At 40.4% G+C, this 17,860-nt stretch overlaps 2 non-coding genes across 2 annotated transcripts; one reads left to right on the top strand and one right to left on the bottom strand.

Moving 5' to 3' along the window:
* The first annotated feature begins 242 nt into the window (after positions 1 to 242).
* On the top strand, positions 243 to 349 carry LOC120255969. Its single transcript, XR_005535158.1, has one exon. It is a non-coding gene; the product is annotated as a small nucleolar RNA R71 (small nucleolar RNA).
* Positions 350 to 5,857: 5,508 nt separating this feature from the next.
* LOC120255966 lies at positions 5,858 to 5,964 on the bottom strand. Its single transcript, XR_005535155.1, has one exon. It is a non-coding gene; the product is annotated as a small nucleolar RNA R71 (small nucleolar RNA).
* Positions 5,965 to 17,860: the final 11,896 nt, after the last annotated feature.

Below are 17,860 nucleotides of genomic sequence, written 5' to 3'. Positions count from 1 at the left end.
GAGTCAACACATTAACCTTCGTGGCCAAGGCATCATTGCTACTAACTTCATAAAGCCCAGTAGTCTTTTGTGTAGATCCTCTTGAGGTCCAATGTGATTCATTGCTTGCCATAGACTCAAGTAATTGCTCGGCCGCATCGGGATACTTGTTGCTAAAGGAATCACCCGCTGTGGCATCAATGAGTTGGCTAGTAGCATAATTCAGCCCATTGTAAATGATTTGTACTCGCATCCGTGAGGCAAAACCATGGTGGGGGCACCTTCTAAGGAGATCCTTGAATCTCTCATAGGCTTCAAACAATGTTTCGGACTCCCCTTGTTTAAAGGCTAAAATTTCTTGCCTCAACTTCGCCGCTTTGCTTGGCGAAAAGTATCTCCCAAGGAACTTCTCAACCATATCCTTCCATGTTTTAATAGACTCCAAAGACAATGATGTAAGCCAATGATAAGCTTCGTCTCTCAAACTAAATGGAAATAGTCTCAAACGGATCGCATCGTCGGACACCCCATTAATCTTGAATGTAGAGGAAATTTGGAGGAACCGGGAAAGATGGTCATGTGCATCTTCATTTGCTACACCATTGAATTGAACCGAGTTCTGGAACATGCCGATTGTACTCGCTTTAATTTCAAAGTTGTTGAATGCCACGGTCAGTGCTTAAACACTGAACTCATCTCCCGTGAATTGGGGTCTTTCATATTCGGATAGAGTGTGTCGCTCTTCGGCCATGATTGAAGACTCTCTATCCTCAATTTCAATGTTCTGCGTACCCGATCCTTCATCAACCTCTCTCAATCTCTGATGCAAAGTTTTTTCAATTTCACTATCCGGTGTAATCAATGTCGATGGATTTGAGCGTGTCATGCACAGTACCTTGAAAAACTGAGAAAGATGATAGAAAGTTATGATTAAAGGAAAAGAAAAATAACAATAAAAAAATTGAGTAAAGAATGAAATGGCTAGAGTAATAATCTAAAAGTTTCCTAGAATTCCTTAAGGTCCCCGGCAACGGCGCCAAAAACTTGATTGCTTCCCTGCAAGTGTACGGGATCGCCAAGTAATACCTCGTGTGAAGACACGAGGATCGTATTCCACGGGGCTAAGGATCTCCTATTACTCCTTCTAGAGCTATTATCTAGCCTAAGATCTCAAGCGATGGTTTTTACTCTACTAAATGTAATTAAAGCTAAAACGATATTTGCCAACAAATTAGAGAGAACAAGCAATGAGCAAGCAAGAGAATCAATGAAATTCAAAGGCCTATAATGTGGATCCCCTTGAGGGTTTTATCATGCAACATGGATGATGATCTAAAGATGCAAGGGTAAAATGGACCATGAGATTCTAAGATTAGAACAACCCCAATTTCTCGGCGATTAAACCCTAATCCCATACAAATATAGATAGGAATTTCTCCCAAATCCATATCCCTATTATTGCATTAAGTAGGAGGAAGTCTCACTTAGGAGTAAACCTACTCTTCTTTGGATTAAACCTACATGGAGGGCTAACAAACACCCGATTTCTCGGCGTGATGATACAAGTATCCCTTTCTAATCCATTCATGATCTAATACATGAGAGCAAGTCACATCTACATGCATCACTCATAAAAGAGCTACGGATTTCTCCTTAGTGTATCACTTAGCATGAAAACAATGGATTAAATCTCAAAATTACCCAAACGTGGAATTAACAAGTTATCATCCAACATACATGATAAAATCCCACATGGTTCACCAACACCCGGTGTCCTTGGGGGTCTAGTGTGTCATCATCCCACAACAAGCAATACAAACAAGCAAAACATGAAACAAAAGCATAAATGACACTCCCTAGATGAAATGGTGGAGGAGGAGGTGAAGAATATGCCGAATGACGCTTTCCCCACCAAAGGAGTGGCCAATGACGCTTCCTCTAGCTGCGGGTCTCCTTCCTTCAAATTGTGGTAGATCTCCTCTTGAATGAAGTTGCCTTCTTGCCTTGAGAGTCTTGAACCTTGGGCTTGGATGATCTTCTAGCTTCCTTGCCCTTCTTCTCCTAACCAAGGTTGCCACAAGCCTCTCAAGTGTCTCCCAAAATATGGCCAACAAGCCAAAAATCCCTTTTCTGCACTAAAAGTAAGTATATATACCCCCTGGGTCATACGGGTCATATGGGGGTCATATGGGGGTCGTATGGGGGTCGTATAGCACTCAAAAACCCTACATTCGCGTTCCATACGGGGTGCATACGGCCTCCATATGGCCCAATATACTGGGTAGTATGGAAATCTTGATAGACACTCTGAATCATTCCGTTGCTACAGTGAATATGGCCCTCATACTGGGTAGTATGGGGGTAGTATGAAATTCCTATTTTCTTCTCTTTTCGCCCAAATGATATCTTCTTGTTCTCCATGGCTTCCTTATGCCCTACAAAGCAAATAGTAGACAATTAAGCATAAAACGGGCATCAAACCTCGCAAAATACATGCAAAGTGAATACGATATATATATGAAAACACCTGCATTTACACACTTATCACTCTTAACAATGTTACACATGTTGGAGCATATGAGTGTAACTGCCTTTGTGCCCCTCCAATTTGTGTATTCACTTGAGCATTTTGGAGGTTGGCACATACCCACATGTCTATGAGCACAACTTGTGCTTTAATCCTTGTTCGCTCCAAGAATTCCCTCAATAATTGCATCCATGATCTATTTTTGCTCCCTTCCATCCAAACTTGTCTCCACAATCCTAAATGCAGGAAAGACCACGAATACACACGAATGTGCCATAAAATTTGATAAAATTGATGCTTAATGTAAGAAAAGTATACTTCATAATACTTACACACAAACACTTATCACTCTTCACAAAATCAATTGATAGGAGGAGGAAAGTGATTTAAAGTGACAAAAATGAGAAGAAAAGGTGGAGAAATGGAGGAGAAAAGTAAAGAAGATGGGTGAATAGTGCGTGAGAGAAGGTGGCAGCTTGTTAAAATTATTTTCCCGCGCTCATTAGCAAGCTTGCAGGCAAACTTGAGCCCATAAATGTGTGTTGGATGGTATACGGCTGAGCATGCGTCCACATGCATGCCTATCTGCGATTGACTGAGGTTGCATGCCGGCCTCTTCATGATCAATAAATGGGCTAGTTCTAGTTTTCTCCAAGTTTTCTTCCTAACAACCATAAAATGATCAAAACAAAGCAGGTTTCATCATAACAATTATCAAGAATCCATCTTTGATGCACAAGATAAAGAATAAGTCAAAGAATTCACAACATGCATGAGATAACACAAGTAAAAGAGTTTAGAAAAATGATAAAAAAACACTACTACACACAATTATAATGAAAGAACAACTTACTATTAACGCACAAAGAATACGAAAACAAGAGCGCAACGAATTTGGAAGCTTGGGTTACCTCCCAAGGAGTGCTTGTTTAAGATCATTAGCTCAACATACCTTCTCTTACCTTCAAGGTAGGATGAATGAAGGGAAGTTACCTCCGGCTTGGCGTGTGATAAGTGTCTAAATGTAGGTATTTGAGTGTATGTATTTGTTACCTCTAGCATGTATTTTCATTAGAATTGATGCCCGTTTTGTGCTTAATCGTGTGTTATTTACTTTGCAGGGCACGGGAACACCATGGATGACACGAGGATATGATTCGGGTGAAAAAGAGAAGAAAACTAGGGTGTGGTACTGTAGGGTATACTGCAGCAAACTACTGTAGCTGGGAGTACTGTAGCATCGACGCTGTAGTAAGATTAATGTAGCTGTCACTGTTGCACATGGAGAATTTCAAGTCAGGATTTGGATCATGGCATACGGCCTCAAAGCTGCCCGGTATGATCACTGTAGCTATAATATAAGATATTTACTTGATGGAGTTTGCCTACCCCAAATAGTGTCAATGTTGAGCTCCATAGCGAGTGGTATGGCACTCGAGATGGAGGCCATAGCGAGTGGTATAGCACTCAGGATGGAGGCCATAGGGAGTGGTATAGCACTTGGTATAGCACTCAGGATGGGGGCCATAGGGAGTGGTATAGCACTCGGGATGGAGGCCATCAAGGGGGTATGAGGAGTGGTATATAGAGGGATTTTTGGAGAAAGATTGGGGACTTTTTGGCTGGACCTCTTGGAGACTCTAGGGTAGACTTTTGAAGGATTTTTGGCAGCCATCACTTGGAGGAAGGGGAGAAACGAAGACCCCATTCTTTGGGAGAGTTTGGCTTGAAGCTTGGGAAGATCAAGAGCTTCAACTTAAAGGGGAAGCCTCATCATCGAAGGAGGAGAAGCATTCAGCATCTCTAGGGCTAAAAGAAGCATCATTCGGCCAACATTCTCTCTCCTCTTCATCATTCGGACCAGGGAATGTCATTTATGTATTTACTTCTTGCTTTTGTTGTGTTTGAGATACTTATTTGTATGATGGCACACTAGACCACCAAGGCTGCCAGATGTAGGTGAACCTTGTGGGGTTCATCTTGTATTTTTGATGCTACATTTATATTTGATATGCATTGGTGTGATTTATGATTTGGCTCATTGTGTTTCATGCCTAGAACTATTATGTGGAGAAATCCTTAGTTCTTGTTTGAGTTGTATATGTAGACGTGACCTAATCACCTGTAATAGATCGTTAATGAGCTAATAGGGGTATTTGTTGACCAACTTGCTAAGAAATTGGGTGTACGTAGCCCCTCCGAACCATGAGGATAAACTTAGATTAAGTGTGTCCTTGTTGCGTGATCTCCATTCACTTAATGCAATCGTAGGAATATGACTAAGGAGAGATCCTTGTCATCATTTGTACGGGATTAGGGTTTAGCCGCCGAGAAATTGGGGTTGAACTATTGGTGAGGTCCATCAGTCTAAATCACCCGTGCCATGTATTTTCATGCATCCTTATATCTTGGTGCCCCTCTTGGGAATCCTCATCCCTAGGCCAATTCTTATCATCATTGCTCTTGTGATTTTCTTGCATGACTTGGAGTTGTTACACTTGTGTTTTATTTACAATTTTGCTTGTATTAGATTAGTATACCATGCTTGAATTGTAAGGTTAGAAAGTGAGGATGGAGGAGTAATAGGAGCTCCTTAACCCCATGGAATACGATCCTTGGGCTTTTCCTCAAGGTATTACTTGGCGACCCCATACACTTGCGGGTAATCAATCAAGGTTTTTGGCGCCGTTGGCGGGGACATTAAGGAATTCTAGTAAACTTCTAGCTTATTGCTCTAACCATTTTTTCTTTTCTTTTATTTCTTCCTTTCATTTGTCTTATTATTTTCTTGAGCTTAACTTTCTTTATCTTTCTTGACTTTGCAAGGTACTGTGCATGACACTAGCAAATCGATCAAATTTAGTTGCACAAGATAGTGAAATTGAGAGAACCTTGCATCAAAGACTTAGAGAAGTGGGCGAAAGCATTAGTGAAAGAAACATTGACATTGAGGACACAAAATCTGTAATCATGGCAGAAGAAAGACGTACTTTATCCGAATATGAAAAGCAACAATTCACAGGCGAAGAATTTAGTGTGCAAGCGCCATCCATCGCCACAAATAATTTTGGGATCAAGGCAAGCACCATCGGCATGGTCCAAAATTCAGTCCAATTTAATGGCCTTGCAAATGAAGATGTCTATGATCATCTTTCCCGTTTCCTTCAAATTTGTTCTACCTTCAAGATAAACGGGGTGACTGATGATGCGATCCGTCTACGATTATTTCCTTTCAGTTTGAGAGATGGAGCATATCGGTGGCTCACATCCTTATCGCCGGGGTCGATCAAAACATGGAAAGATATGGTGGAGAAATTTTTGGTAAGGTATTTTCCTCCTAGCAAAGCGGCGAAGCCAAGGCAAGAAATTTCGGCATTCAAACAAGGTGAGTCGGAGACACTATTTGAAGCTTATGAGAGATTCAAGGACCTTCTTCGAAGATGCCCCCATCATGGCTTTGCTTCTTGGATGCGAGTTCAGATCATCTACAACGGGTTGAATTATGCAACTCGTCAATTAATTAATGCCGCAGCGGGTGGATCTCTTAGTAACAAGTACCCCGATGAGGCCGAGCAACTCCTTGAATCAATGGCAAGCAATGAGTCTCATTGGGCCTCAAAAGGTGCACCACAAAAAGGGGCCAGAATCTATGAAGTTAATGCTAATGATGCTCTTGCTACAAAGGTTGATGTGTTGTCTCAAAAGCTAGACATGCTCATGGGTAGTAGCTCGAAGCCAGAATCGGTGATGAGTTGTAGCACTTGTGGTGGAGAGCATGGAGTCGCCCAATGTCCTATTGCTAGTTCCTCCGTCGCCCCTATTGAGAATGTTGATTATATTGGGGGACAAAGGCCACAAGGGAATCCCTACAGTGCAACTTATAATCCGGGGTGGAAATACCACCCAAACTTTTCATGGAATCAGGGGCAACAATAGAATGCTGCACCACCTCCTCAAGGTTCCCAAATGCAACAACCAATATTGGAGAAGAGGTTCACTACTGAAGATGTACTTGCCAAGTTCATGATTAACACTGAATCAAGATTCAATAGCATAACTAGCAGTATGGATACTCAGTTCAGTAAGGTGAATGCTCAGCTTGCTCAACATGCCGGACAGTTCAATGAGATTGGCTCCATTTTGCGAAACCTTCAAGCTTCTGTACAATCCCTTGAGCACCAAGTGGGGCAGCTTGCTTAAGCTAATTCTGAGTGACCTTCAGGTAGTCTCCCTAGCAACACTGAGGAGAACCCAAGAGAGCATTTGAAGGCCATCGCCCTTAGGGAGGCGGGAAGCGAGGTTGAGACAAGGGTTCGGGAGTTGACCCAAGTGTCAAGGAGACTAGGGTAGCCGAGTGGAAGACCCTAACATAATGGAGAAAGTTATTGATAGAAGCAAGCAAAGTGAAGATAAGGAAATTCCATCAAAGGGTTCATCAAAGCCGTCGAATACAAACCTCAATTCCCTACCCGGCTAGATTGAAGCAAGATAAGGAGGATGCTCAATTCGAGAAAAATTCATCAACATCTTCAAGCAACTCCACATAAACATCCCGATAGTGGAAGCTTTAACTCAAATGCCCAAGTATGCCAAGTTCTTGAAAGAATTGCTAACAAACAAGAGAAAGTTGGAAGAAGAGGGCACAGTGGCACTCACAAGAAATTGCTCGGCCATTTTGGAGAAAAAGCTCCCACAAAAATTGAAGGATCCGGGATGCTTCATAATCCCATGTGTACTTGAGGGTGGAGTCCAAGAAAATGCCCTTGCAGACTCGGGGGCAAGCATTAATGTTATGCCCTACACCATGTACGTGAAGCTTTGTCTTGATGAACTTAGACCCACAAGAATGATTTTACAATTGGCGGATCGATCAACAAGGAAGCCTCGTGGAATTGTAGAAGATGTGATTGTTCGGGTGGACAAATTTGTGTTTCCGGTGGATTTTGTCATCATGGATATTGATAAAGATGTGGAGACACCATTGATTCTTGGTCGGCCATTCCTCACTACCTCCGGTGCCCTAATTGACCTTAAAGGAGGAAAATTAACATTAACAGTTGGTGAGGAAGAAGCAGTGTACACTCTACCGGCGGCCATGAAACACTCTTTAGGCCATGATGACATGCTTTATTTTGTTGATGAAACTGAACTTTTAATTTCTGATTGTGTGCAGGAAGTATTATCATTAAACCCATTGGATGAGTACTTGGGAGAGCTAGAAAATTAAGATCAAGAAGAACCTCACTCTCCTCTTCCAAGTTCCAATTTGAAGTGGCCAATGGAGAAGGTTATGTGCACCAATGCCAAAGAAAAAGAAAAGAAAGATTCAATGTTGAAAAAGATTTGGAGGGAGGTTCGGGGAAAGAAGAAGAAAGGTAGTACTCATTCTCATCAAACACCTCAAGAAAAGAAGGTACAATCTTCACCTCCCTTTGTTCATGAAAAGTGTGAAATTCATTCATTGATGTTTTTGAATTTACTGGGAAGAAACAACAACAATTCAATGATGATCGGGGGAAATTTCAAACTATTCGAGCCCCCATGAGGGAAGTAACAAGGTACGTCAAGCTCGTGACGTTAAACAAGCGCTTCTTGGGAGGCAACCCAAGCATTCGGGGGTTTATTTTCATGTTTATGGGTTCTTTGTGTTCATGTTCTTGTTATTTTTCGTATTTTCTTAGAGTTGTTAATTTGAATAAGTCCATGCTCTCATTATTTTGTTTATCATGATCATTGTCCATGTGGTTGTTCACTTGATTTTATTGTGGAGTAGCACTTGTTTGGGCTATCATTTTATATGTTAGATCATAACTTTGAGCCATTATTTCATGGTGGAGATGATTTTAGAACCTTTTGTAACCATGGCCATGTGTTTGGAGAAGTAAAGGAGCCTTTAAACCAAGTTTTTAGGGCCTCACGGTCTCTATGGGCTGCTTATAGAGGCCGCGAGAAAATTCCAGAAAATTTTTAACTACTCCTCGCAGGCTCTTTGAGGAGTGCATAGAGACCATCAAGAAAATTCAGAAATTTTACACTGATCCTCGCGGGCTCTATGAGGAGTGCATAGAGACCATCAAGAAAATTCAGAAACTTTTCACTACTCCTCGCGGACTCTATGAGCACCTCATAGAGACCGTGAAGACCCCTTTTTTCTTCATGAGAACCTTGTCAACTTGTCTCTCTCCTCATTCTTCTTCTTCTCCAACCGTGACCTAGCCTCCATGATCTACCTCTCCATGGCCGGATCTCACTAAATACCACTCTAAATCATCTCCACATCTCCTTTTGAAGTAGATCTAGTGTTCTTCTTCAAGCTCCACTCTAGTGCTCTCCTCCTTTGTTGGTATGAAGCTTATTGTGAATGAAAATTTTCTTTTCTTTTCTTCTTGCTTTCTTGAGTTTTTGTGTGGATTGTTTCAAGCTTTTAGCTTGTATTTTGTGGTATGAACATCATCTATTTGATTGATCTCGAATTTATGTACAAAATTTTTCAAATTCATGATGTTGTGGAAACTCTTGCAAATTGAATAGTATCCATACGGGATCCTTATGCCCGTATGGATCCTATTCACCCCATTTTCTTCATGTTTCATCATTTTTCATGGCACATGATACACTCTCTTGGATTCCTTTCATTCTTATTTGAATTTTTATTGATGTAGGAATGCCACAAGTCAAGGAACTTGACTCCAAACGTCCAAGAAACACTATGCCAACCCAGAAGAACCCCACTTTAAGCATGCTCATCATAAGGTGAAGTGCGAAGTTTCGAAGACCAAACTATGTGGCACACTTCATCACATAGATTGGGGTATTTTGGAGACATTTGGGACGGATGAACAATTCAAGGAATTACTTTCACATGGGTTTTGGTGAATCTATTCTCAATTGATGATCATACCTTTTACCAATTTACTTTGGAGGTTTTGAACAATTTTGAAGGACACCATGACAACCACATCTTCAACATCTTGTGATGAGTACTTGGATATTTGAGCATGGACATTTGTTTTATTTCTCTAGTTTGTTTTCTTGCTTTACTTTTTATGCAAGTGTGTTTGTTTGCTTGATTTCAATAAGTTGGTGAGGGGATGCCCTACCAACCTTGTGTAGAACTCTACTACTCTTTATCTAGTATTTTTTGTTTGTTGACTAATCCCTATTATGTATTCTTGCAATCTTAATTTTTGTTTGGATTGATGATGCCCTTATGCCTTGCAGGGCATTAAGGGAGTTTGGTGAGCCTCCCCACATTCCATGGAGGCCGGACCCGACATGAAACGCTTGCGACACCTTTGGTTCGGGTCAGTGCTCACCGTGTGCACAAGATTAACCGGGGAAGTTTGTTCCACCCTCCTCCATTGTTTTCATTGCATATATTACAATGCTTTTCATGATTAGTGTACATTGGGGACAATGTACATCACTAGGTGGGGGATGGGTGTATTTTATGATCTAGGTTATTATTTGCATGCTAGTTTACCCATGATGGCTTGTTCATTATTGTAAGACTCTAATAGCATGGATTAATGATTGATTTGAGTTACATATTTGTTGTTTTACTCTATTGAATCATGTTTCACCTCTAGTATTGTCTTGTGCACTAGATCTTGTGTTGATGCCCTGGGAATAGCCAACTGGACTACTCTATCTCTCTTGATTGCTTAACACACAACTTTGAGTACTTGGCCTTAGAATACTAAGTTCTATCTTTCAATGTACTCTTAAGAACTTCTAAGTCTTGTTGAGGTAACCCTAGTTTTGTGGCATGTAGAGTAGTATGAAGACATGATCTAGGGTGATTGTGAAAAATAAAATAAAAATGAAAGAGAAATGAAAAAGTGAAAAGAGTAAAAAGAAAAATGAGTCTATGTCAGTATTCCTCTGCTAATGAAGAATGAATGCGTCTTTGAAGACTGTAATCGAGTAGTTAGGTGGCTCTTGTGCCTACCCAGCATGTGCACCCTCCAGAAAGATTTTTAGTGCAGTCTATGTTAGTCAGACTTGGAATTAGAAAGAAAATAAAATGGAATGAAAATAAAAACCCTAGTGATCTTTTTGGCTACCTACTAGAGGTTTTGAGAAGAATAGGGAATTAGTTCAAGTTCAAGACTTGGAAGGATCTTACTTGTTCGTTGAAGTAGCGCTTAGCATTTTAGGACTTAGTACTCTTTGCAAGTGGAGTGATTAGCATCTAGAGCTGTACTCATTGGAGTCAGTCGGCTAGACCAAGTAAGGGTAGATGAAATACAAGGTTCACACACATGGCACAGACATATATGAGGTGAGACATGATCTTTCTGTTGTGCTTACCGCGTGTAACTCAACATCTAGTTATCATTTTCCATGCTTGTGGAGTCTTGTATTTATTTGAGCCGGAGGTGATACACTTAGCCACTTATCATTATCTTTGTTTTTCATGATGTGTTTGCTTGGGGACAAGCAAATGCTTAGGTGTGGGGATATTTGATAAGTGTCTAAATGTAGGTATTTGAGTGTATGTATTTGTTACCTCTAGCATGTATTTTCATTAGAATTGATGCCCGTTTTGTGCTTAATCGTGTGTTATTTACTTTGCAGGGCACGGGAACACCATGGATGACACGAGGATATGATTCGGGTGAAAAAGAGAAGAAAACTAGGGTGCGATACTCTAGGGTATTACTGCAGCAAAGTACTATAGTTGGGAGTACTATAGCATCGACGCTGTAGCAAGATTAATGTAGCTGTCACTGTAGGACATGGAGAGTTTCAAGTCAGGATTTGGATCATGGCATACGGCCTCAATGCTGCCCGGGATGATAACTGTAGCTATAATAGAAGATATTTACTTGATGGAGTTTGCCTACCCCAAATAGTGTCAATGTTGAGCTCCATAGCGAGTGGTATGGCACTGGGGATGGAGGCCATAGCGAGTGGTATCGCACTCAGGATGGAGGCCATAAGGAGTGGTATAGCACTTGGTATAGCACTCAGGATGGGGGCCAGAGGGAGTGGTATAGCACTCCGGATGGAGGCCATCAAGGGGGTATGATGAGTGGTATATAGAGGGATTTTTGGAGAAAGATTGGGGACTTTTTGGCTGGACTTCTTGAAGACTCTAGGGTAGACTTTTGAAGGTTTTTTGGCAGCCATCACTTGGAGGAAGGGGAGAAATGAAGACACCATTATTTGGGAGAGTTTGGCTTGAAGCTTGCGAAGATCAAGAGCTTGAACTTAAAGGGGAAGCCTCATCATCAAAGGAGGAAAAGCATTCGGCATCTCTAGGGCTAGAAGAAGCATCATTCGGCTGACATTCTCTCTCCTCTTCATCATTCGGACTAGGGAGTGTCATTTATGCATTTACTTCTTGCTTTTGTTGTGTTTGAGATACTTATTTGTATGCTGGCACACTAGACCCCCAAGGCCGCCGGATGTAGGTGAACCTTGGGGTGTTCATCTTGTATTTTTGGATGCTACATTTATATTTGATATGCATTGGTGTGATTTATGATTTGGCTCATTGTGTTTCATGCCTAGAACTATTATGTGGAGAAATCCTTAGTTCTTGTTTGAGTTGGACATGTAGACGTGACCTAATCACGTGTAATAGATCGTTAATGAGCTAATAGGGGTATTTGTTGACCAACATGCCGAGAAATTGGGTGTAGGTAGCCCCTCCGAACCATGAGGATAAACTTAGGTTAAGTGTGTCCTTGTTGCGTGATCTCCATTCACTTAATGCAATCGTAGGAATATGACTAAGGAGAGATCCTTGTCATCATTTGTACGGGATTAGGGTTTAGCCGCCGAGAAATTGTGGTTGAACTATTGTTGAGGTCCGTCGGTCTAAATCACCCGTGCCATGTATTTTCATGCATCCTTATATCTTGATGACCCCTCTTGGGAATCCTCATCCCTAGGCCTATTCTTATCATCATTGCTCTTGTGGTTTTCTTGCTTGACTTTGAGTTGTTACACTTGTGTTTTATTTACAATCTTGCTTGTATTAGATTAGTATACCATGCTTGAATTGTAAGGTTAGAAAGTGAGGATGGAGGAGTAATAGGAGCTCCTTAACCCCGTGGAATACGATCCTTGGGCTTTTGCTCAAGGTATTACTTGGCAACCCCGTACACTTACGGGTAATCAATTAGGGTGTGTTGTCACATGGGAAGAAATGCTTCAATTGGTGACCATTGACTTTTAATGTCCCTTTTTCCAGATGACATATCTCGACGATGCCGTAAGGGAACACTTGTGAGACTTTATATGGTCCATGCCACCTTGATTTTAATTTTTCTTGAAAGTGCCTCAGTCTAGAATTGAAAAGTAGCACTTGATACCCCTTTTTTGAAGTATTTAGCTTACTTGATGTGTTGGTCATAGTACTCTTTCACTTTTTCCTTATAACGCACTGAGTTTTTATAAGCTATCGATCGCTATTGATTTAACTCATTTAATTGGAACTTTCTCTTATGGCCACTTAGATAGGGGTCAAAATTTAACTACATTTATGGCCTAGTATTCGCTACGCTCCAATTTGGCATGCAATTGACATGATTTCCCATAGACAAATCTATAAGGTGTTGCTCCAATAGGTGTTTTGTAAGCCATCCTATACGCCCAGAGAGCATCATCAAGTTGATCCAAAAAATCTTTTTGGTGATGGCTTACTATTTTCTTCAAGATTCGCTTCAATTCCTTATTTGATACTTCAACTTGACCACTAGTTTTGGGGTAATATGGGGTCGAAGTTTGATGAGACACCCTGTACCATTTCAACACTTTTTCGAACAGAGAGTTACAAAAATGAGTGCCTTGGTCAGTTATGATCACAATTAGTGTGCTAAAGGAGAACAATTTTTTTAGAAATTTTAAAATTTCACTTATGGTCACTTATGCACAATTAATTTGGAAAGCACCAAGTAGGACCAAAATTTGTCAAACGCAAAGACCACTGCAAGGAGTTCCTTTTCCTTGGTGGTGTAGTTCTCTTGGGAATCATTTAATGTCTTGCTTGCATTGTAAATGGGATGGAAATGGGTATCCTGCCGTTGCCCAGTACTGTCCCAACTACATAATCACTTGCATCAAACATTACTTCAAGCAGAAAACTCCAATCCGGAGAAACTATTTTTGGTGCCTCAACTAGGTTTTTCTTTAGGCTAAGAAAAGCATTCTTGCAATCTTTATTAAACTAAAAAAAGCATCATTTTCTAGAAGTTTCGTTAATGGTAGGGTAATTGAAGAAAAGTTCTTAATGAATCTCCTATAGAACCCATCATATCCGAAGAAGCTTTTGATAGCCTTTACTGATATAGGGGAAGGTAATTTTTCAATGGTGGAGACCATCACCTTGTCTATCTCAATCCCATTTTGCGAAATCTTGTGTCCGAGCACTATGGTTTTAATAAGTTCTTGTGTATAAGTAATACGAAGTATTCTTTTCTTATATTAGGTATTACTTTTCTCAGATTTTATCGCTTATTTGTGTGTATATGTGTTTCTTTTGTGCATATAGGGTTGTGGAAACAATTGTGGATGAAAGGAACCAAAAGTAGATCGTGGATGCATTTGTTGATGAAGGTTTAGAGTGAACAAATGTGAAGACACAAGTTGTGCTCAAAGACATGTGAGTGTGTGGCAACCTCCATTGTGCTTGAGCGAATATACAATTTGGAGCGGGACAAAGACAGTCACACTCATGTGTTCGGACTTGTGCAATACTAGCAAGATTTTTCGTCAATGTAATTTTATTGAATACGTAACACGATTTGCCACATGGATGTGTGCCCATTTATGTGGCCTCGATGATAAGTGTGGATTCTGGAGTATTTTGGCAAAGTAGTATAGCAGTTTACTGTAGCAAATAACTGTAGTAAAATCACTATAGCAGTTACTATTTATAGCTCACATGAAATCAGCTTCTGGAAATTCACACGGGCGTGTGGAGATTCCACACGCCTCGTGTGGATGCCCGATTCTAGCCTCTATAAATACTATGAACTGAGATGTTTTGAAGGATCCTTCTCTCATCTTTTCCCTATCTTTGGAGGCGCTCTCGGCTAGGCTTTGGAGATGCTTTGGCTAGGTCTTTAGAGTGGTTCTACAGCCTTTGACACCGTGTTACTTCAGAAGATAGTTATTAGGGAGAGCTTTTGTCGGCATCGATTCGGTGAAGTGTTTCCTACGCTTGACGAGGGAACCCTTGGAGAAGACGAGGTGATTCCACAAGACCATCGATACTAACTATGAGGGAGTTTTACTTATGGATTGCATGCTTTTACATTCGATTTCATTGTTGATTGTATATTGCTCTATGGAAAGATAAACCCCAAGTGGGTGCTTGGACTTGTAAACCCTATGATGATTTTGTTTCACTGACCTTTTATTATGTTTCTTTAATTAATGTTTTAAATGAGTTCCAACCTTGAATGCTTTTTGATTGATTTTCCCTTAGAGTGACACTATGATTGAGAATCTTTATTGGTAATCCTTGTGAATGAGTGACACTTCATTAGGAGTATACTAAGCGAGGTTGGAGAAGGTCGAGAGGGTGAATTGAGAGCCAACGGAACGCCCCCTTTCCCTTCTGATGCGATTTATCCTACCTCCACGTTCTATTAGTTTTTTGCAATCATGATATGAAGCACGGAGAAACAAACTCCGCTGGGGCTTAGTTACCCAAGCAATAGAGTGAAGCATTGTAGTAATCTTTAATGCTAGGGCTTAATTGTGAGTAAGGGTATTTCGCCTGGACCAAAGGGTTTTATCTATATTAGGGAATAGAGTTTATCACTTGGAGTCCCTAGAGCTTTAAGCAATCTTGCACACTGTGAGGCCTCAAGAGTATTCCTTTCCATAGGGGCATAGTGTAGGGTTAGTCACGGTTGACCTTAGGTTTGGGACCGTGTGTTTTAGGATTTCCATGACTCATTAAACACCAGTTAGGAGGCATAATGATTAGTTTATGTACTTGAAACAATAGTCCTAAGGTGAGAAATGTCCGGGTACCCCATTTTCAATCGATTTTCTCTCCTACTATTCAATTGCATCTCTTTCTTATTTTCTTTATTTCTATTTTCATTGATATTGTTCACACCATTCTTGAATCATCTTCACAATAGTTAAATAGTAATTCTTGTGTTTCCAAGTACTATTCTCTATGGATATGACTACCCACTCACCAGGGTACTTTATTACTTTGACACCGCATGCCCTTGTGGTACACACACACAAGGAGTGCGTTACTTTCCTTAACCATGAAGTGACATTTTTCCAAACTAAGAACCAGATTGGTTTCCTCACACAGGCCAAGACTTATTCCAAATTTCTAAGGCACAAATTGAATGAGTCACCAAAGACCAAGAAGTCATCCATAAATACCTCTATAATGTCTTCCACTATGTCTTTAAAGATGGCCATCATACATCTCTAAAAAGTGGCCAGTACGTTGAAAAGCTCAAAAGGCATACGATGATAGGCACATGTGCCATAAGGACAAGTGAAGGTGGTTTTCTCTTAATCTTTTAGATCAATGGGAGTCTGAAACTAACCAGAAAGACCATATAATAAACAGTAATAATAGTGTCCTGTGAGTCGTTCAACAATCAGATCAATGAAGGGCAATGGAAAATGATCCTTCCTTGTGGCATCATTGAGTTTCCTATAGTCTAGCACACCCTCTAGCCTATGACGGTTCTTGTAGGAACAAATTCATTTTCTAATGGTGATAACTGTCATCCCCCCTTTTTGGGTACTACTTACACTGGACTTACCTGTGCACTGTCAGAAATGCGGTAGATAATGCCTGCATCACGTAGCTTGATAACCTCATTCTTCACTAACTCTTTCATGTTGGGGTTAAGACTTTGTTGGGGTATCGGAGTGGGTTTGTGATTATCTTCCATGAGAATCTTGTGCATACAGAAAGATGGTGTGATCCCTTAATATCAAAGATTTTCCAAGCAATTGCCCTTTTGTGCTTTTTCAGTACACTTAGAAGTTTGTTGTTCTGCTCAGCTGTCAAGTCAGATGCAATAATGAATAGGATCTTGGATCCATTTTCCAAAAAGGCATACTCTAAGGTTCAGGAAGTGGTTGGAACTCAAGATCTGGGTGTTCTTCAATTGATGACTTCAATCTCCCATAATTCCAGAGATCGAACTTCTCAACTTCTTCATCTTCCCCACTGATGAGCTACCACTATTCAAATCCTATTCCATAATCGGAATCTCATCCTCAGCTACATTTGAGTCACTCCCTGGCATATAATCCATCTCTTCAGAACTACTGGGCCTTGTTTGATTCATCTCTCCCTCAACCAGCTTCATTAACAGTGAGGGGTTATCGAAATTATTTCTTGGCTTTTTACTAAAAAATTGGGTTGACAGTTAGGCAGGCAAGATTCCACTATGGTGTTCATCCCTTCTGATTCCACATACTACTTAAAGATATCATGAACCTTTTGATTCTCAACAGTTGGGGTGGTTGATTCATCACAATACTGCTTCTTCCACTGTTTATTTTCGAAAGATATACTATCCAACCCTGATGGTTTGCTTGGGCGATGAAAGTTTGGACCCTGTAAATAGTAGTAGTTAACCCAACCGTGAGTCAAAGCCATAATTAAAAGAATAGAAAGGAAGTATGTACAAAGATAAGAGTGAACACTTAAAATTGAAAAGAGAACAAGGAAAGGAAATGCAAATAAAGAAATATAGATATATGTATACAAACAATAAATAAAAACAAGAAAAAAATAAACAAAACAACATTCAAATCATCAACAAGATCTAAGTTTTCTGAATATTTCTTATGGGCCACCAATAACAGACACTAAATACCTGATGCGTGTGCAATCCTGAAATATACGGGTCGCCAAGTAGTATCTCTAGTGCAAGCACGAGAGGGTCATATCCCCAAGGCCCGAGAAGCTACTCTTACTTCTGCGTGCGTGTTGTTTAACATACAACTTCGAGTGATGCAATGAAACTACAAAGTAACAAATAAAAATCTACTACAATATCTATGGTGATGGCAAATCACGGGTGATAATCAAGTAGGGACATTGGTCACGGATGAGGATTCCCTTGGTGCTACTAAAGTGCGAGGGATGGTATAACTATCATGCAAATAGTAGTTTAGATTGAGAAAATCCTAAGTTAGGTCAACCCAATGGTCACGGAGATTAACCCCTAATCTGGTACGTGTATTGATATAAAATTTCTTCTGACCAAATCATTCTACGGATATAATGTGGGTAATGGATTTCTCAATTTAGGGTTGAAATACAAACTAGGAACAACTCTAGAGTTGGAGGGTACAAAAATACCTGATGGTCATGGTGTATTCGTACATATATCCCTTAGA

This window comes from Dioscorea cayenensis, unplaced genomic scaffold (genome assembly GCF_009730915.1).
Source record: "Dioscorea cayenensis subsp. rotundata cultivar TDr96_F1 unplaced genomic scaffold, TDr96_F1_v2_PseudoChromosome.rev07_lg8_w22 25.fasta BLBR01001254.1, whole genome shotgun sequence".
NCBI lineage: Eukaryota > Viridiplantae > Streptophyta > Magnoliopsida > Dioscoreales > Dioscoreaceae > Dioscorea > Dioscorea cayenensis.
This window is presented reverse-complemented; position numbering and strand designations above follow the sequence as displayed.